Source organism: Brachyhypopomus gauderio, unplaced genomic scaffold, assembly GCF_052324685.1.
Source record: "Brachyhypopomus gauderio isolate BG-103 unplaced genomic scaffold, BGAUD_0.2 sc56, whole genome shotgun sequence".
NCBI lineage: Eukaryota > Metazoa > Chordata > Actinopteri > Gymnotiformes > Hypopomidae > Brachyhypopomus > Brachyhypopomus gauderio.
The window spans coordinates 900,001-916,229 of record NW_027506879.1 but is presented as its reverse complement, the minus strand read 5'-3'; the positions used below and the strand labels follow the sequence as shown (position 1 = coordinate 916,229).

The window sequence follows — 16,229 nt, the reverse complement described above, 5'->3', positions numbered from 1 at the left end:
CAAATGAAGATGGAGGGGAGGGTGGGTGGGGGCCATCTGTCTGGGACTACCATCGTCTTTATATTCCCTACTGTCAAACTTATCCACACTCACATCCTCACAGTCAGGTTAGTAAAATACCCCAGAGGTGTTTTATTTAAAAGATTAGAGGAAAAGAGCAAGAAAACGGAAGAGCAGACAGTGTGAAGAGAAATCCCAGTGAGTGAAAATGTTTGTTATGGTGTCCAGGCAGGGGTCCTCAAGAAATTGGTTAAAGAATTGGCCACAGTTACAGGAAACAGAGAGGGAAAGAGAGGCAGAGAGAAAGCGACAGAGACAGAAACAGAGAGAGAGAGAGAGAGAGAGAGTTGCCATTGCTGAATTGGCATAGCTGTGCATTAGCTCAGAGCATTTCTAGTCTAGTGCTTGGCCCTGTGTTTGTTTACAGTGGTGTTGTCCACTCTGTTGGTGCTGAAACAGGGGTGCTGCTGTCCATGGTCCTGAACGATGGAGAACGCCAAGGCAGCAGCATGTGTGGGCGAGGTGCAGCTTCCCCCATGGCCTGGCATCACACTAGCTAGTTATTGTCTGGATGCTAACCAAGTTATTACTGCAAAATGATGAAAGGGGACGCTTTCCAGAATCCTTCTGGTTATCCCAGCACTTCTGCGTGTGTAGCCACATCTCTGACGCGGGACTAGGTTGAACACGTTTGCTCTTTTTGCATACACATCACACTCAGGTTAGTCTATGTGCCTAAAACGAAAGCATGTTGCTAAGAGCTTATAGTCTGGTTTGATTCAGAGCAAAACAAACAACAGATCATTTATACATATATATATATATACATACACCAGTCTTTACCTAACCTAGACATGTTTCTAATGGTGTGGCTACATTATGTGGGGTAACGCAATACTGCCGCTAGTCTGTTTGTCTGTTTGTCTATAACAATCCACGTTCTATAAAGTGAGCAGGGCTGTGACCCTGTACCAAGTAAACGGGGTGGGCGTTGTCCTGATGATCGGGTGCGCGTCAGTGGGTGCTGGGACTGCTTCATGTAAAGCTGTTGTGTGGACATAAAGAAACAATATATTTTGCGTCATTTTTTTGTCGTAAGTAATCGCAAATGATCGGAAATAAATGATAAACTATGGGTAGTATCAACGTTATCAGCTGATAGTCCAGTCCGGGCCAAAGTGATTAATGAGACCTCTTTAGCTTTAAGTTGCCAGTGGCAAAATATAGAACGTTCTCGGTGTTTGTAGGAAGGTCGGCCCTAGTGCAAAACGTGATTTAAACGGAGAACTAAATGCATGTTTTCATATAAAAGATCGGAATCTGTATACAGAGGATGACTACAGAGATAAAGATGACTCTTTTAGTGGCACCGCTATCGATCTTTTTCAGAAACAACGCGTCACAGGCACGGATGTGTGCTTTCCACATTAACACGTCATGTAAACGCAATCACTTAGTTTTCCAAAGCATGCACAAGTTGAGCTGTGTTTCTTTAAACTGAACAGACGTTGAATCCTCGCTCACAAGCGGACATACAGCTCGTATCTGAATAAGTATTTGGTGGTAAAGAACCCTCATATCTAGGGTTTATATGCAGGATATCCATGCAAGCGAAGTCCATAATGACTCTCGCTGCTCATCATATGTTCCTAGTGGGCTATGTATAAAACCTGTTTCTTTTAGCCTGTGAAAGCTTAACCGGATTTTTGCAGAAAGGCGCATTGACAGACATCAAGGATCGCTAGCCACTCTGAGCCAATCCGTGATGACTTCCTCTTTTTTTCTCAACCCCATCCAAACTGCAGAAGAAATCACAGCCGCTTCTTGTGATCCCAGCGGCAGATGCAAACTAGTTTGTTTAAGCAATTCGGTGGTTCTGTGACGGATATTACCAGGTACTGGTGACGGATACGCATCGTTTTTTCGGTTTACGAACGATAACCAAACGCGATTTGCCACAGAAGCGGCGTAGTGCGTGTACCGTGTGCCTGCACATCCAGTAGATCGCGTTTTTTTTTTACTTCTTGTCTGAAGTGGTGGTGCTGCTGAAGTCGGAGGGAGCAGCGCCGTCGGTGGGTTGGATGGAGGGCGGCGCGCGAGACTCTCCGGTACTCGTGGATGATCTCGAGCGGGGGAACGCGCGCGTCTACCGGACGGAGATTTGAGCTGAGCTGGCGAGCTCGCCACTGCGGAGACGAGCGCTCAGGTGAATAGAGCGAGCGCGCGTTAACGGGAGCTGGAGTATGGACGGGTTCGGACGGGTTCGGCGCTCCAGCGGTGCACCAGCGCTCGCGCGTCCTCACGCGCATCGCGTAGGAATCTGACTGACCTTCCGACTCGGATCGGCTGGATTCGTTTTACCGCAAGAAAAAGGAGCGACTGGACCCGCAGATTCCGACGTGCGTGTGTGTGTATGTGTGTTTTTTCTGATGACAGTGAGGATATGGGCAGAGTGCAGCCGGATCCTCTCCGATCAAACGGTTTAGTGTGAATCAGATGGGACAGAACACAGCAGCGACATGGGGAAATACGACACGTGAGGAGATCCGATCCCCCTGACTCTCTTGTGCTCCCAGCACGGCCGACCTTCCCCTTTTCAAGGTAAACTTTTCACAGCTAAACGCCGTCGTGCTTCTGGTCTACACTGAGCTGCGCGTTGTTGGTGGAGTCGGAGTGTCTCGGTCGTGGCGCGCACCGGGGGTACCGGGAGATGTACCGCATGGGTCGCGCTCCTCTCTCCTGTGTTCCGGAGAAAAGCAACGGTGTTTGGGGCACATATATGTTAAGGAACTTCGTGCCATGTGTATGTGTAGCGATGTCTGTCGCGGAATCTTTATAAATGTAGCGGCGATGCTGTACTGATTCTGGACGATGTCTGTAATACATCACCTAGCTATACGTACTGTGATTTGCATCTGCTTTGGATGAATGTATGATTCCTCCGATAATGAGTGGATGTGGGTGTGCGTGTGTGTGTGTGTGTGTATGTGTGTGTGTGCGTGTGTGTGTGTGTGTGTGTGTGTGTGTGTGTGTGTGTGTGTGTGTGTGTGTGTGTGTGTGGAGGGGGAGGGTGGGTCGTTAACGCATCTCTTTCCCAGCCTCACCCTGTGCCGAAATGCTAAACTTGCATCAGCATCCAAAATGTAATGTTAGCCTGTTCGAAGTAATGTTATCTAATTCTGTGATCTGAGAATGTTTCTTAAAATGTATCTTTAAATGTTCACCCAGAACATGTTATACGAGGCCACAATTTGGGCATAGATCCAAACGATGCTATATCCATTATTTTTGCTCGATTCCGGTGAATTTAGCATTTTGTAGCCACGGGTGCAGCCTACTGTGTCAAATAATATTTACTAACCACCATTAAGTACGCAAAATGGCTTTAAAAATTATTTCCTCTCTCTCTCTCTCTCTCTCTCTCTCTCTCTCTCTCTCTCTCTCTCTCTCTCTCTCTCTCTCTCTCTCTCTTTATGACTGCACGTCTGTGTAAGAGAGAGCGAGAGACAGAGGGGGGGGGGGGTGTTGTAATCAGTGAGATGTCCATCGCCATATGCTTTAGTTAAGGGGATTCATTAGGGCCGGTACGGTAACATGGATGCAGGTGCGTCTGCAGTGTCCTGATCCAGGTGCGTCTGCAGTGTCCTGATCCAGCATGCAGCGCGCCACAATGTCCTGATATCTTGCCTCAGCAATGTAACCGATAACAAACGAGATTTAGACATTTTGAACAAGTAATTTTTCCCTGTCCTTGAAAACTTCTAGAATAGTACTGCGTTGTTGAGCCAGCTGAAATGTTGTAAAAGCTGGAGCTCTCGATTGTGTCCACATCTCTTAAAGATTTGGACACACTGCGGGAGGTCACGGTGGCGTTGACTATATCGTTATAGTGTAAAGAGGGACACGAACACGCTTCATCACGCCCCTTCTCTCTAGCTGCCTGCACGTGCTGCTGCCACGCGAGCTTAAACACATCGAGATCACACATGTCGACGTAGACGCCGCACAGCCTCGTTTCCTTCGCTTACAGAAGACTTTGTTTCCTGCATCATGTGGGAAAGGTGTTAACATCGTGAACTGCGTGCGCGTGCGATCTCCAGTGAAGCGACTGCAGACTGCAGCCTGGTGGGGCTGCGATTCAGTTTGTGCTGTGTGCCACACTTGGGTGGGCTGTGCTGGGCTGTGCTGGGCTGGGTGGGGCGGGGCGGGGCTGTGCTGGGCTGGGCCGGGCTGGGCTGTGCCAGGCTGTGCTGGGCCGGGCCGGGCTGGGCTGTGCCAGGCTGTGCTGGGCTGTGCCGGGCCGGGCTGTGCTGGGCCAGGATGTGCTGAGCCGGGCTGTGCTGGGCTGTGTTGGGCTGGGCCGGGCTCTGTTTTAGGTGTGGACATCCGCACATCCCCGTAGCACACAAGACCATTAGGGTCAGCTGGAGGAGAACATTAACCATCGTATTAATGAGCATATTAATATGCACACCGGTTCAAACACATCAAGTTAAGGTGTGTCGTGTTATAAAAACAAGACACATATATATAGTATACTACAGCTAGATTGTCAAGACGTGTGTAATTGCTATTAGATGTCACCCGTGACACAGCAACACCAAAGTTAGTGGCCCACACACACACACACACACACACACACACACACCGTCAGCGGAGTGAAGCTGCCTCATGATTTTTGGCAATTGGTCTCACCGACAACAGCAACTCTCAACACTTCATTTCTCCCCTTTTTGAAATTATATATCGTTTGGCCTTTTGCGATATAAGCAGTTGGTATATCGGTGTACTTTACGTCAACAAGAAAATGTCCCATCACACTAGTAAATTAGTTTTTAAGTTTGAATATACAGATGCATAACTAATACAATGTGGTCAGACGCCACACAAAAGCAGGAACTCGAATTTGTTCTACGGGTGATGTCGAGAACACCAACGACTCCTGACAGACTGGGAGGTTCAAACATAAGACTAAATGTTGCTGGACCCAAACAAACCGAGTCTCAGAACCCACATGACTGCTCAGTTCTGCACGTAGAACTGGCTGTGTGTTTGTTTTTGGTTACTCCAGTCACTGAAAAAGCTGTAAGCTTAACAGGGCTTCAACTACAAAGTTTCATTTACGATGTCAATAGCAGCGATAGCTTCTCCTGTTCAAAGACAGTGAGATGACCACAGATGACCACAGCTCGTTTCTTCTTAGAGACCAAATAATACATTTCTGGGCGCGATTCTTCAGTAGAATCCGCGAAATGGACGGCACGCGCCACTTTGTATTCAGTGAAATGGACAACAGTTCATAGCATGCTGTAGTGTTCTAGAAGGTTTCCAGTGGTCTTCGCAAAACCAAATGAGATTCCAGGGTACAATATGAGGAAGAACAACTTTTAAAATGGGTGACTGACTCATTGGGTGATTTGATTGATTGATTGATTGTCTGACTAATATGTATCTGTAAAATCTGGACTATTAGGAAATGCTGCTTGTCACAGAAAACCTTTTAATGATTATTTTATAGCACAGATTAAAAACATAATATAACATAGTAGGCCAAAGTTGAAGAAAGGGAATGAGATTGTAGAGATACATTATAGAGAGTAAAAGCAATATTTGCAAAATTTACATAAAATGTTGTGAACTGTTAAAATATTACTGCACTGCTGTAGAATATGATGACACCGAAAACACATTTTCAGGTCTATTTTAGTCTGTACTGGATGTTTAAGCTGGTGTCTCCATAACTGCACAAGGGCCTTTGGCTCTGACCATTAGCAGCTGAGTGGAGGTGCCGCTCTAAAGCATCGCCAAGCTGATCCTGTATGTCAGGACGGGGCCGGTTCCTGTATGTCAGGATGGGGCCGGTTCCTGTGTGTCAGGACGGGGCCGGTTCCTGTATGTCAGGATGGGGCCTGTTCCTGTGTGTCAGGACGGGGCCGGTTCCTGTATGTCAGGACGGGGCCGGTTCCTGTGTGTCAGGACGGGGCCGGTTCCTGTATGTCAGGACGGGGCCTGTTCCTGTATGTCAGGATGGGGCCGGTTCCTGTATGTCAGGACGGGGCCTGTTCCTGTGTGTCAGGACGGGGCCGGTTCCTGTGTGTCAGGACGGGGCCGGTTCCTGTATGTCAGGACGGGGCCGGTTCCTGTATGTCAGGACGGGGCCAGTACCTGTATGTCAGGACGGGGCCTGTTCCTGTATGTCAGGAAGGGGCCGGTTCCTGTATGTCAGGACGGGGCCGGTTCCTGTGTGTCAGGACGGGGCCTGTTCCTGTGTGTCAGGACGGGGCCGGTTCCTGTATGTCAGGACGGGGCCGGTTCCTGTATGTCAGGACGGGGCCAGTTCCTGTGTGTCAGGACGGGGCCGGTTCCTGTATGTCAGGACGGGGCCGGTTCCTGTGTGTCAGGACGGGGCCGGTTCCTGTATGTCAGGACGGATCCTGGGGTGAAGTTACAGTTAGGGAAAATAAAACAAGTTGAAAGAATTCTAGTAAAAACAGCCAGATTGTGAAGCTGCAATAAGTGTTGAAGGTTCTTTGAGGTGTTGGGGTGATGTGGGTTGTGGGCGGGAGGATCATGAGGTACAGGCATGACGCTGGAGGTGGTTTGTGGGTAATGCGGTGTATTTGGTGGGTGCTGCTCTGTGATAACGAGCTGTCATGTAGACAGTGGCGGCTCTGTGGTGATCTCAGCTGCCGCCCGCAGTCATAAGCAGGGAAGTGACAGCTGTATGTAGAAACAAACACAAAAACAAACACTACACACAGGTAAACAGGAGCTCTAATGTATATATATGTATGTATATTCTTTCTCATTTTCTCTCCCTATCTTTTCCTTCTCTTTCACTCCCCCCGATTGCATCTATACGTGTGTGGAACTAAATCTGGTTCCTTTGTCCCTTGAGTTAAAGCAAGGACATGTAAAGTCCGAGGGACGACAGCGTGATCCCGCATGTCCCGCATGTCCCCAGCAGGGCGTCAAACGTAGGCTGTTGTGTTCAGTGAGGTTTTCTTTTTCCCAGAGTACATAGCGCAGGGTACAAAATAGGCAAGACGTCACAAAAGAGAAGATGGAAGAACTTAATTTAGAATAATCTGATAGGATCAGCAAACCCCCTCCAGATCCTCCAGCATCAACCTCTCCAACTCCAGATAACTGGCTCTGAACTTAATTTACCCAGCAAACTTTGACTCATTTCTGGTGGATCGAGTTTTTGTTAGTCAGTTAAGTATTAATAAAGACAGCAGTAAACAGATCTCAAATATTTGCGTCCTATTATGCATTGTGTTCCCAGTCCTGGTTGTTTATATTGTGATTTTGACATGATATTGGGGGGGGGTATGTTATATAATATTGATAGTAGCATTATGTATTAGCAACACCTGTTCATGGCTTTGCTTGAGTTCTTTGGTATAAAGCACACCAGCCTTTCCCCAGTGAAGCTAAACGGTTCAGCAGTGCCAGTCTTGGTGCAGTATTGTGTAGTATTGTGCAGTATTGTGCAGTGTTGTGCAGTATTGTGCAGTATTGTGCAGTCTTGGTGCAGTATTGTGCAGTATTGTGCAGTCTTGGTGCAGTATTGTGCAGTATTGTGCAGTCTTGGTGCAGTGATGTGCAGTGTTGTGCAGTATTGTGCAGTCTTGGTGCAGAATTGTGCAGTATTGTGCAGTATTGAGCAGTCTCTGTGCAGTATTGTGCAGTCTTGGTGCAGTATTGTGCAGACTTGTGTAGTATTGTGCAGTCTTGGTGCAGTATTGTGCAGTCTTGGTGCAGAATTGTGCAGTCTTGTGCAGTATTGTGCAGTATTGTGCAGTCTTGGTGCAGTCTTGGTGCAGTATTGGGCAGTCTTGGTGCAATATTGGGCAGTATTGTGCAGTATTGTGCAGTCTCGGTGCAGAATTGTGCAGTCTTGTGCAGTATTGTGCAGTCTTGGTGCAGTATTGTGCAGTCTTGGTGCAGAATTGTGCAGTCTTGGTGCAGTATTGTGCAGTATTGTGTAGTATTGTGCAGTCTTGGTGCTTCTGTGTAGCAGACAGACAAGCTGCTTTGCATAGGAGTGAGTTTGAGAGGAAAGCCAGGGGCCTGATTTAATCTGATCACATTACAGATGTGTGGGTGAGTCCTCAACAGGGCCTTAATCAGTCTCTGCACACACACCCACCCACGTATGCACACCACACACACACACACACACACACGCACACAAACACACACACACACACACACACACACACACACACACACACACACACACGTATGCACACCACACACACACACACACACATGCACATGCACACACACACACACACACACACACACACACACACACACACACACACACACACACACACACACACACACACACACAAACTCCTCCAGCCTATATGTAGATTTGAATGACACTGTACACTACTGTGTAGCAATCCTAGCATATAGCATTGTAGAATTGTAGAATAAGTTTATCCAATATTTAGATATGAATTAAAGTATCAGAATGGGTGAATTTTAAGTATCTCAGTTTAAGACAATTCACACAAGGGAACATCAATAAAACGTAAAAAAGAATGAAAAAGATCAGAGATGAATCATGACAAAGTGTGCGGCTCGCAAGCAGGGGAGGCATCATGGATCTGGTGGGATTCAGACAGAAGAGAAACGATTAAATGGTGCAAAATTCTTCTTATGAATCAGCTCTGTCTTCCCACAGACTCTCGGGATACAGCTCTGATGCTGGTGAAGGACCTGCAGGGTGAGGTTCATGTGTTCTTGCAGGGTGAGGTTCATGTGTTCCTGCAGGGTGAGGTTCATGTGTTCTTGCAGGGTGAGGTTCATGTGTTCTTGCAGGGTGAGGTTCATGTGTTCTTACAGGGTGAGGTTCATGTGTTCCTGCAGGGTGAGGTTCAGGGTGAGGTTCATGTGTTCCTGCAGGGTGAGGTTCATGTGTTCCTGCAGGGTGAGGTTCATGTGTTCCTGCAGGGTGAGGTGCAGGGTGAGTTTCATGTGTTCTTGCAGGGTGAGGTGCAGGGTGAGGTTCATGTGTTCTTGCAGGGTGAGGTTCATGTGTTCCTGCAGGGTGAGGTTCAGGGTGAGGTTCATGTGTTCCTGCAGGGTGAGGTTCATGTGTTCCTGCAGGGTGAGGTTCATGTGTTCCTGCAGGGTGAGGTGCAGGGTGAGGTTCATGTGTTCTTGCAGGGTGAGGTGCAGGGTGAGGTTCATGTGTTCTTGCAGGGTGAGGTTCATGTGTTCTTGCAGGGTGAGGTTTATGTGTTCTTGCAGGGTGAGGTGCAGGGTGAGGTTCATGTGTTCCTGCAGGGTGAGGTTCATGTGTTCTTGCAGGGTGAGGTTCATGTGTTCCTGCAGGGTGAGGTTCATGTGTTCTTGCAGGGTGAGGTTTATGTGTTCTTGCAGGGTGAGGTTTATGTGTTCTTGCAGGGTGAAGTTCATGTGTTCTTGCAGGGTGAGGTTCATGTGTTCCTGCAGGGTGAGGTTTATGTGTTCTTGCAGGGTGAGGTTTATGTGTTCTTGCAGGGTGAGGTTCATGTGTTCCTGCAGGGTGAGGTTTATGTGTTCTTGCAGGGTGAGGTTCATGTGTTCTTGCAGGGTGAAGTTCATGTGTTCCTGCAGGGTGAGGTTCATGTGTTCCTGCAGGGTGAGGTTCATGTGTTCTTGCAGGGTGAGGTTCAGGGTGAGGTGCAGGGTGAGGTTTATGTGTTCTTGCAGGGTGAGGTTTATGTGTTCTTGCAGGGTGAGGTTTATGTGTTCTTGCAGGGTGAAGTTCACGTGTTCTTGCAGGGTGAGGTTTATGTGTTCTTGCAGGGTGAGGTTCAGGGTGAGATGCAGGATGAGGTTCAGGGTGAGGTTCAGGGTGAGGTGCAGGGTGAGGTTCATGTGTTCTTGCAGGGTGAGGTTCAGGGTGAGGTGCAGGGTGAGGTTTATGTGTTCCTGCAGGGTGAGGTTCAGGGTGAGGTGCAGGGTGAGGTTTATGTGTTCTTGCAGGGTGAGGTTCAGGGTGAGGTTCAGGGTGAGGTGCAGGGTGAGGTTCATGTGTTCTTGCAGGGTGAGGTTCAGGGTGAGGTGCAGGGTGAGGTTTATGTGTTCCTGCAGGGTGATGTGCAGGGTGAGGTTCATGTATTCTTGCAGGGTGAGGTTCAGGGTGAGGTTTATGTGTTCTTGCAGGATGAGGTTCAGGGTGAGGTGCAGGGTGAGGTTCATGTGTTCTTGCAGGATGAGGTTCAGGGTGAGGTGCAGGGTGAGGTTTATGTGTTCCTGCAGGGTGAGGTTCAGGGTGAGGTGCAGGGTGAGGTTCAGGGTGAGGTGCAGGGTGAGGTGCAGGGTGAGGTGCAGGGTGAGGTTTATGTGTTCCTGCAGGGTGAGGTGCAGGGTGAGGTTTATGTGTTCCTGCAGGGTGAGGTTTATGTGTTCTTGCAGGGTGAGGTTCATGTGTTCTTGCAGGGTGAAGTTCATGTGTTCCTGCAGGGTGAGGTTCATGTGTTCCTGCAGGGTGAGGTTCATGTGTTCTTGCAGGGTGAGGTTCAGGGTGAGGTGCAGGGTGAGGTTTATGTGTTCTTGCAGGGTGAGGTTTATGTGTTCTTGCAGGGTGAAGTTCACGTGTTCTTGCAGGGTGAGGTTTATGTGTTCTTGCAGGGTGAGGTTCAGGGTGAGATGCAGGATGAGGTTCAGGGTGAGGTTCAGGGTGAGGTGCAGGGTGAGGTTCATGTGTTCTTGCAGGGTGAGGTTCAGGGTGAGGTGCAGGGTGAGGTTTATGTGTTCCTGCAGGGTGAGGTTCAGGGTGAGGTGCAGGGTGAGGTTTATGTGTTCTTGCAGGGTGAGGTTCAGGGTGAGGTTCAGGGTGAGGTGCAGGGTGAGGTTCATGTGTTCTTGCAGGGTGAGGTTCAGGGTGAGGTGCAGGGTGAGGTTTATGTGTTCCTGCAGGGTGATGTGCAGGGTGAGGTTCATGTATTCTTGCAGGGTGAGGTTCAGGGTGAGGTTTATGTGTTCTTGCAGGATGAGGTTCAGGGTGAGGTGCAGGGTGAGGTTCATGTGTTCTTGCAGGATGAGGTTCAGGGTGAGGTGCAGGGTGAGGTTTATGTGTTCCTGCAGGGTGAGGTTCAGGGTGAGGTGCAGGGTGAGGTTCAGGGTGAGGTGCAGGGTGAGGTGCAGGGTGAGGTGCAGGGTGAGGTTTATGTGTTCCTGCAGGGTGAGGTGCAGGGTGAGGTTTATGTGTTTCTGCAGGGTGAGGTGCAGGGTGAGGTGCAGGGTGAGGTTTATATGTTCCTGCAGGGTGAGGTGCAGGGTGAGGTTCAGGGTGAGGTTCAGGGTGAGGTGCAGGGTGAGGTTTATGTGTTCCTGCAGGGTGAGGTTCAGGGTGAGGTTCAGGGTGAGGTTCAGGGTGAGGTTTATGTGTTCCTGCAGGGTGAGGTTCAGGGTGAGGTTCAGGGTGAGGTTTATATGTTCCTGCAGGGTGAGGTTCAGGGTGAGGTTCAGGGTGAGGTGCAGGGTGAGGTTTATGTGTTCCTGCAGGGTGAGGTTCAGGGTGAGGTGCAGGGTGAGGTTCAGGGTGAGGTGCAGGGTGAGGTGCAGGGTGAGGTTCATGTGTTCCTGCAGGGTGAGGTTCAGGGTGAGGTTCAGGGTGAGGTTCATGTGTTCCTGCAGGGTGAGGTGCAGGGTGAGGTTCAGGGTGAGGTGCAGGGTGAGGTGCAGGGTGAGGTTCAGGGTGAGGTGCAGGGTGAGGTTCATGTGTTCCTGCAGGGTGAGGTTCAGGGTGAGGTGCAGGGTGAGGTTCAGGGTGAGGTTCAGGGTGAGGTGCAGGGTGAGGTGCAGGGTGAGGTTCAGGGTGAGGTTCAGGGTGAGGTTTATGTGTTCCTGCAGGGTGAGGTTCAGGGTGAGGTTCAGGGTGAGGTGCAGGGTGAGGTGCAGGGTGAGGTTCAGGGTGAGGTGCAGGGTGAGGTGCAGGGTGAGGTTCAGGGTGAGGTTCATGTGTTCCTGCAGGGTGAGGTGCAGGGTGAGGTTCAGGGTGAGGTTCAGGGTGAGGTTCAGGGTGAGGTGCAGGGTGAGGTTCAGGGTGAGGTGCAGGGTGAGGTGCAGGGTGAGGTTTATGTGTTCCTGCAGGGTGAGGTTCAGGGTGAGGTTCAGGGTGAGGTGCAGGGTGAGGTGCAGGGTGAGGTTTATATGGGTCATGCCTGCATTTCCTCCTCCTTTCTAAGTCACTGGTGATTCCAAACATCTTTCCCTTCTTGCCACAAGCTAAGCAGATTTTATTAGAGTAAGCGAGACATGAAGAAGTAGATGAAACCCACAGCAGTTCTAAGAGGGGACGGTCTATAGCGCTGTCCTCATATGTCTTAACTGGTGAACTGGGCATTAAAGCTGGTCTCCAACTGCATGTGCACCAGTGTCTGCTAATGGAAATGTCTACTTATCCTCAGATAGATTGGAGAATGGACTGTATAATATGGCTGGCGTGCCTTGGTCTGCCCTGCAGTCCTACGTGAGCAGCCAGCACTGGGCCTGTAGGGCTGTGCTGGGCCTGTAGGGCTGCACTGGGCCTGTAGGGCTGTGCTGGGCCTGTAGGGCTGTGCTGGGCCTGCAGGGCTGTGCTGGGCCTGTAGGGCTGTGCTGCACTGGGCCTGTAGGGCTGTGCTGGGCCTGTAGGACTGTGCTGCACTGGGCCTGTAGGGCTGTGCTAGGCCTGTAGGGCTGCACTGGGCCTGTTGGTCTGTGCTGGGCTGTGCTGGGCCTGTAGGGCTGTGCTGGGACTGTAGGGCTGTGCTAGGACTGCAGGGCTGTGATGGGCTGTGCTGGGCCTGTAGGGCTGCTCTGCGCCTGCAGGGCTGTGCTGGGCCTGTTGGTCTGTGCTGGGCCTGTAGGGCTGCACTGGGCCTGTTGGTCTGTGCTGGGCCTGTAGGGCTGCTCTGGGCCTGCAGGGCTGTGCTGGGCCTGTTGGTCTGTGCTGGGCCTGTAGGGCTGCTCTGGGCCTGCAGGGCTGTGCTGGGCCTGTAGGGCTGCTCTGCGCCTGCAGGGCTGTGCTGGGCCTGTTGGTCTGTGCTGGGCCTGTAGGGCTGCTCTGCGCCTGCAGGGCTGTGCTGGGTGGAGTGTGCTCAGGTCACGTCTGACTACCTGTGCTGACCTCCTTTCTCCTCCCATATTGACACTGAGTAATGGAGTGAAATGCCAAACCGCACATTCACATTCTGTGTAGACGGATATCTGTAATGAATGCAGATCTCGCTCTAGCACTTTCTCTCTTTCTATTTCCTTCACTTTTTGTCTCTCTCTATCTGTCTCTCTTGTCTCTATCTGTCTCTCATCTCTCTATCTGTCTCTTGTCTCTATCTGTCTCTTGCTATTTCTTGTATTCTGCATCTTTATCTCTTCATGTTTGTCATTTCTCTCTCTTGTTTGCATCTATCCAACTTTACCCCCCCCCCCCCCTCTCTCTCTCTTCTGACCTCCTCCTCTTCTCCCTCTGCATACCCATGAATGAAAGCAGGTTCAGATCAGCAGATAGGGCACTGGCAACATACAAATGAGCCCCCACCAGCTCTCGTATTACCCAGTGATTAATCACACAAGGCAGAACTATATCTGGACTCACGCTCAGTGGCTGGACAGTGATATTTTCATGACCCGCATAGTGCAGTGGTTTTATGTATTTACTGATGATAAAAACAACATGTTTTTTCCAGTTTTCCCAGTTTGGTCGGAAGAACGAATGCACATGAAAGAACAAAGGAGTGGCAGAAAATTAGAAACGGGACAATTTAGGTCAGCAGATCCAGGGGGAGGTTCTTTGTTGCTGCAGTGATTTCTAGAGTATAGCGTTCACTGGAAGGTGTGTGGTTGAGCTTGGTGAAGGCGAATGGAGAAATTCCTCTGAGACGAAGCAACCTCTTGTCTGTTTGCCCAACCAAACCATGTGTGCATTTGACTGAGCTGTGTCATTTTAGTAGATAAATAAACCCAATTAGATTAACATCAAAGTTGTAGTGTGAGAGAAACTTCATTGGAAATTTGGAGAAATGTGCTGAGCTGGATATGAAAGTACTGGATAAAATAAAAAACAAAGTCATAGTTGGGGAGATATTTGTACTGGAGTGAGGAGGAGAGACATCAGACAAAGGAGAGTCCTTTAAGGCTGTGGTAGGTCTCTTATGGGGTTAGATTAGGGCGTTAGATTAGGGCGTTAGATTAGGGCATTAGATTAGGGCGTTAGATTAGGGTGTTAGATTAGGGCGTTAGATTAGGGCATTAGATTAGGGCGTTAGATTAGGGCATTAGATTAGGGCGTTAGATTAGGGCATTAGATTAGGGGGTTAGATTAGGGCGTTAGATTAGGGCGTTAGATTAGGGCATTAGATTAGGGCGTTAGATTAGGGCATTAGATTAGGGCGTTAGATTAGGGCGTTAGTTTAGGGCGTTAGATTAGGGGGTTAGGCCCATTGGGTGTTCAGTTTCGTGAGGGGGCTCGGGGTTTTTTCAAGATTGTGTGGTTGTGGTGAAATCCAGACGTACAGCTGATCGCTTCCAGTATGGCAGTGGAGGACGAGGTGGTCCTGACACTGGGAGGACTGGGAGCTGTGGGAATGTCAGCCTCACACGGTTTGAAGTGCACACACACACCCAGAGCCCTGAGGGAGCACTCAGAAACCTTCACCACCACGAGGAGTGGACACACCACCACGAGGAGTGGACACACCACCACGTTCGGTGATGGATCTGAGAAGCCTGGAGATGTGTCAGTTAATGTGCGGAGAAAAGAAGAGGGCTTGGTTAGGGGAAGACCACCCATGAATGTAGATGAAATAATTTCACATTTATTTGCACACGAAGCACCACTACCACCCACAAAAGATGTGCCATTGTAGAATACCAATAGTGCCTCTGGTGGAACTTCACGAGCTCTACATGAAGAGTGCTGACATCTCACCCTCGGTGAAAGAGTCATCATTGTTAATGTCTGTATCTTATCAGTCATCTCTCTTTCTCTCTCTCTTTCTCTCTCTCTCCCTTTAATCCAAGAAAATACACTCAACTTTGTGTGTAATTATCCTCTGTCAGCCAAAATCATCTCTGTTCTCCCAGCAAACACAGACGGCTCTCTCTGCTGCTGTTCCCTGTGCCGTGAAGACTTCCTCACTTCAAAGCCCTCATAACAGACCACCCAGCATCTCTTAAAAACCACAAATTCAGTCGCACTGAAAACCACTCAAGGTTCCACTTTCCCATGGTTACCACCTCGGTTACTCCGGTAACTGTCTCGAGAATCGTCCTCTTGAATTGCTGCTCCTCCTCCACCCGCGGATGCAGCCCGTCCTTGTGGGGTCACTCCACCCCCAGGTGTGCTGAGATCATCGCCGAGGAAGACTCTTCAGTGCCATGAAACCATCACCACACTTTAATGATCCCCTGCATGTAATGGATGGACCTGGAGTGTCTTTATCTCCATTCTATTCCTCCGATGTGTTTTGTCAGTTTGATCACTAGTTGTTTGGAGTCACGTGGAGGTCATGTGCGTGACCTTCACAGGAAGTTGAGTCTAAGGGACGCGAGAAATTATTGATCTGCAGGTTTCAGTCCCTCTCAGTTTTGGCTTGAAAATTTTGACTCATGAAGCCATTTGATTGAGAAATGCTTCCCCTCCAAAACCATTTGAGTCTGTGGCAGTCTGTGTGTGTGTGTGTGTGTGTGTGTGTGTGTGTGTGTGTGTGTGTGTGTGTGTGTGTGTGTGTGTGCGTGCATGTGTGCGTGCATGTGTGTGTGAGTGTGTGTGCGCGTGTGTTTGAGTGTGTGTGTGTGTGTGTGTGTGTGTGTGTGTGTGTGTGTGTGTGTGTGTGTGCGTGCATGTGTGTGTGAGTCAGACCCGGCTGCAGAAACATTTTAAAGGGGGGGCATTGTATTTTTTCAGGGGGGCACATTTTTTTCAAAAAGCCTTTTATTTGCTTAAAATTGAACAGCGGCTCTATGGCGACTCCAGTGCTGAGAAACAACAATCTGTCAATAAAATCCCAAAATCTAAACAAACAAACAAAAAAAAACAATAGTGCAGTGCTTTGTTCATTCAATTAAATTAAAAGTCAAATATATGCAAAAACACATGCAGTGAAAAACATAAGCACTGAAATAAGTCCGAATATCCATGCCACACGAACAACGGTGAGCGTAGCTGTTTCTCAAGTATGAACTTTAGTCAGTGACCCGCCCCCCTCCAACTGTAATTGGCTAGAACGTTGCCTTCC

The 16,229-nt window shown here is 49.4% G+C and overlaps 1 protein-coding gene across 1 annotated transcript in view; it reads left to right on the top strand.

The window, feature by feature from the left end:
- The first annotated feature begins 1,572 nt into the window (after positions 1 to 1,572).
- lrfn5a (leucine rich repeat and fibronectin type III domain containing 5a) overlaps positions 1,573 to 16,229 on the top strand; it is a 58,803-nt gene continuing 44,146 nt past the window's right edge. The window contains 1 exon segment of the mRNA XM_076987811.1: positions 1,573 to 2,601. The gene's annotated coding sequence lies outside the window, so the exon portion shown is untranslated.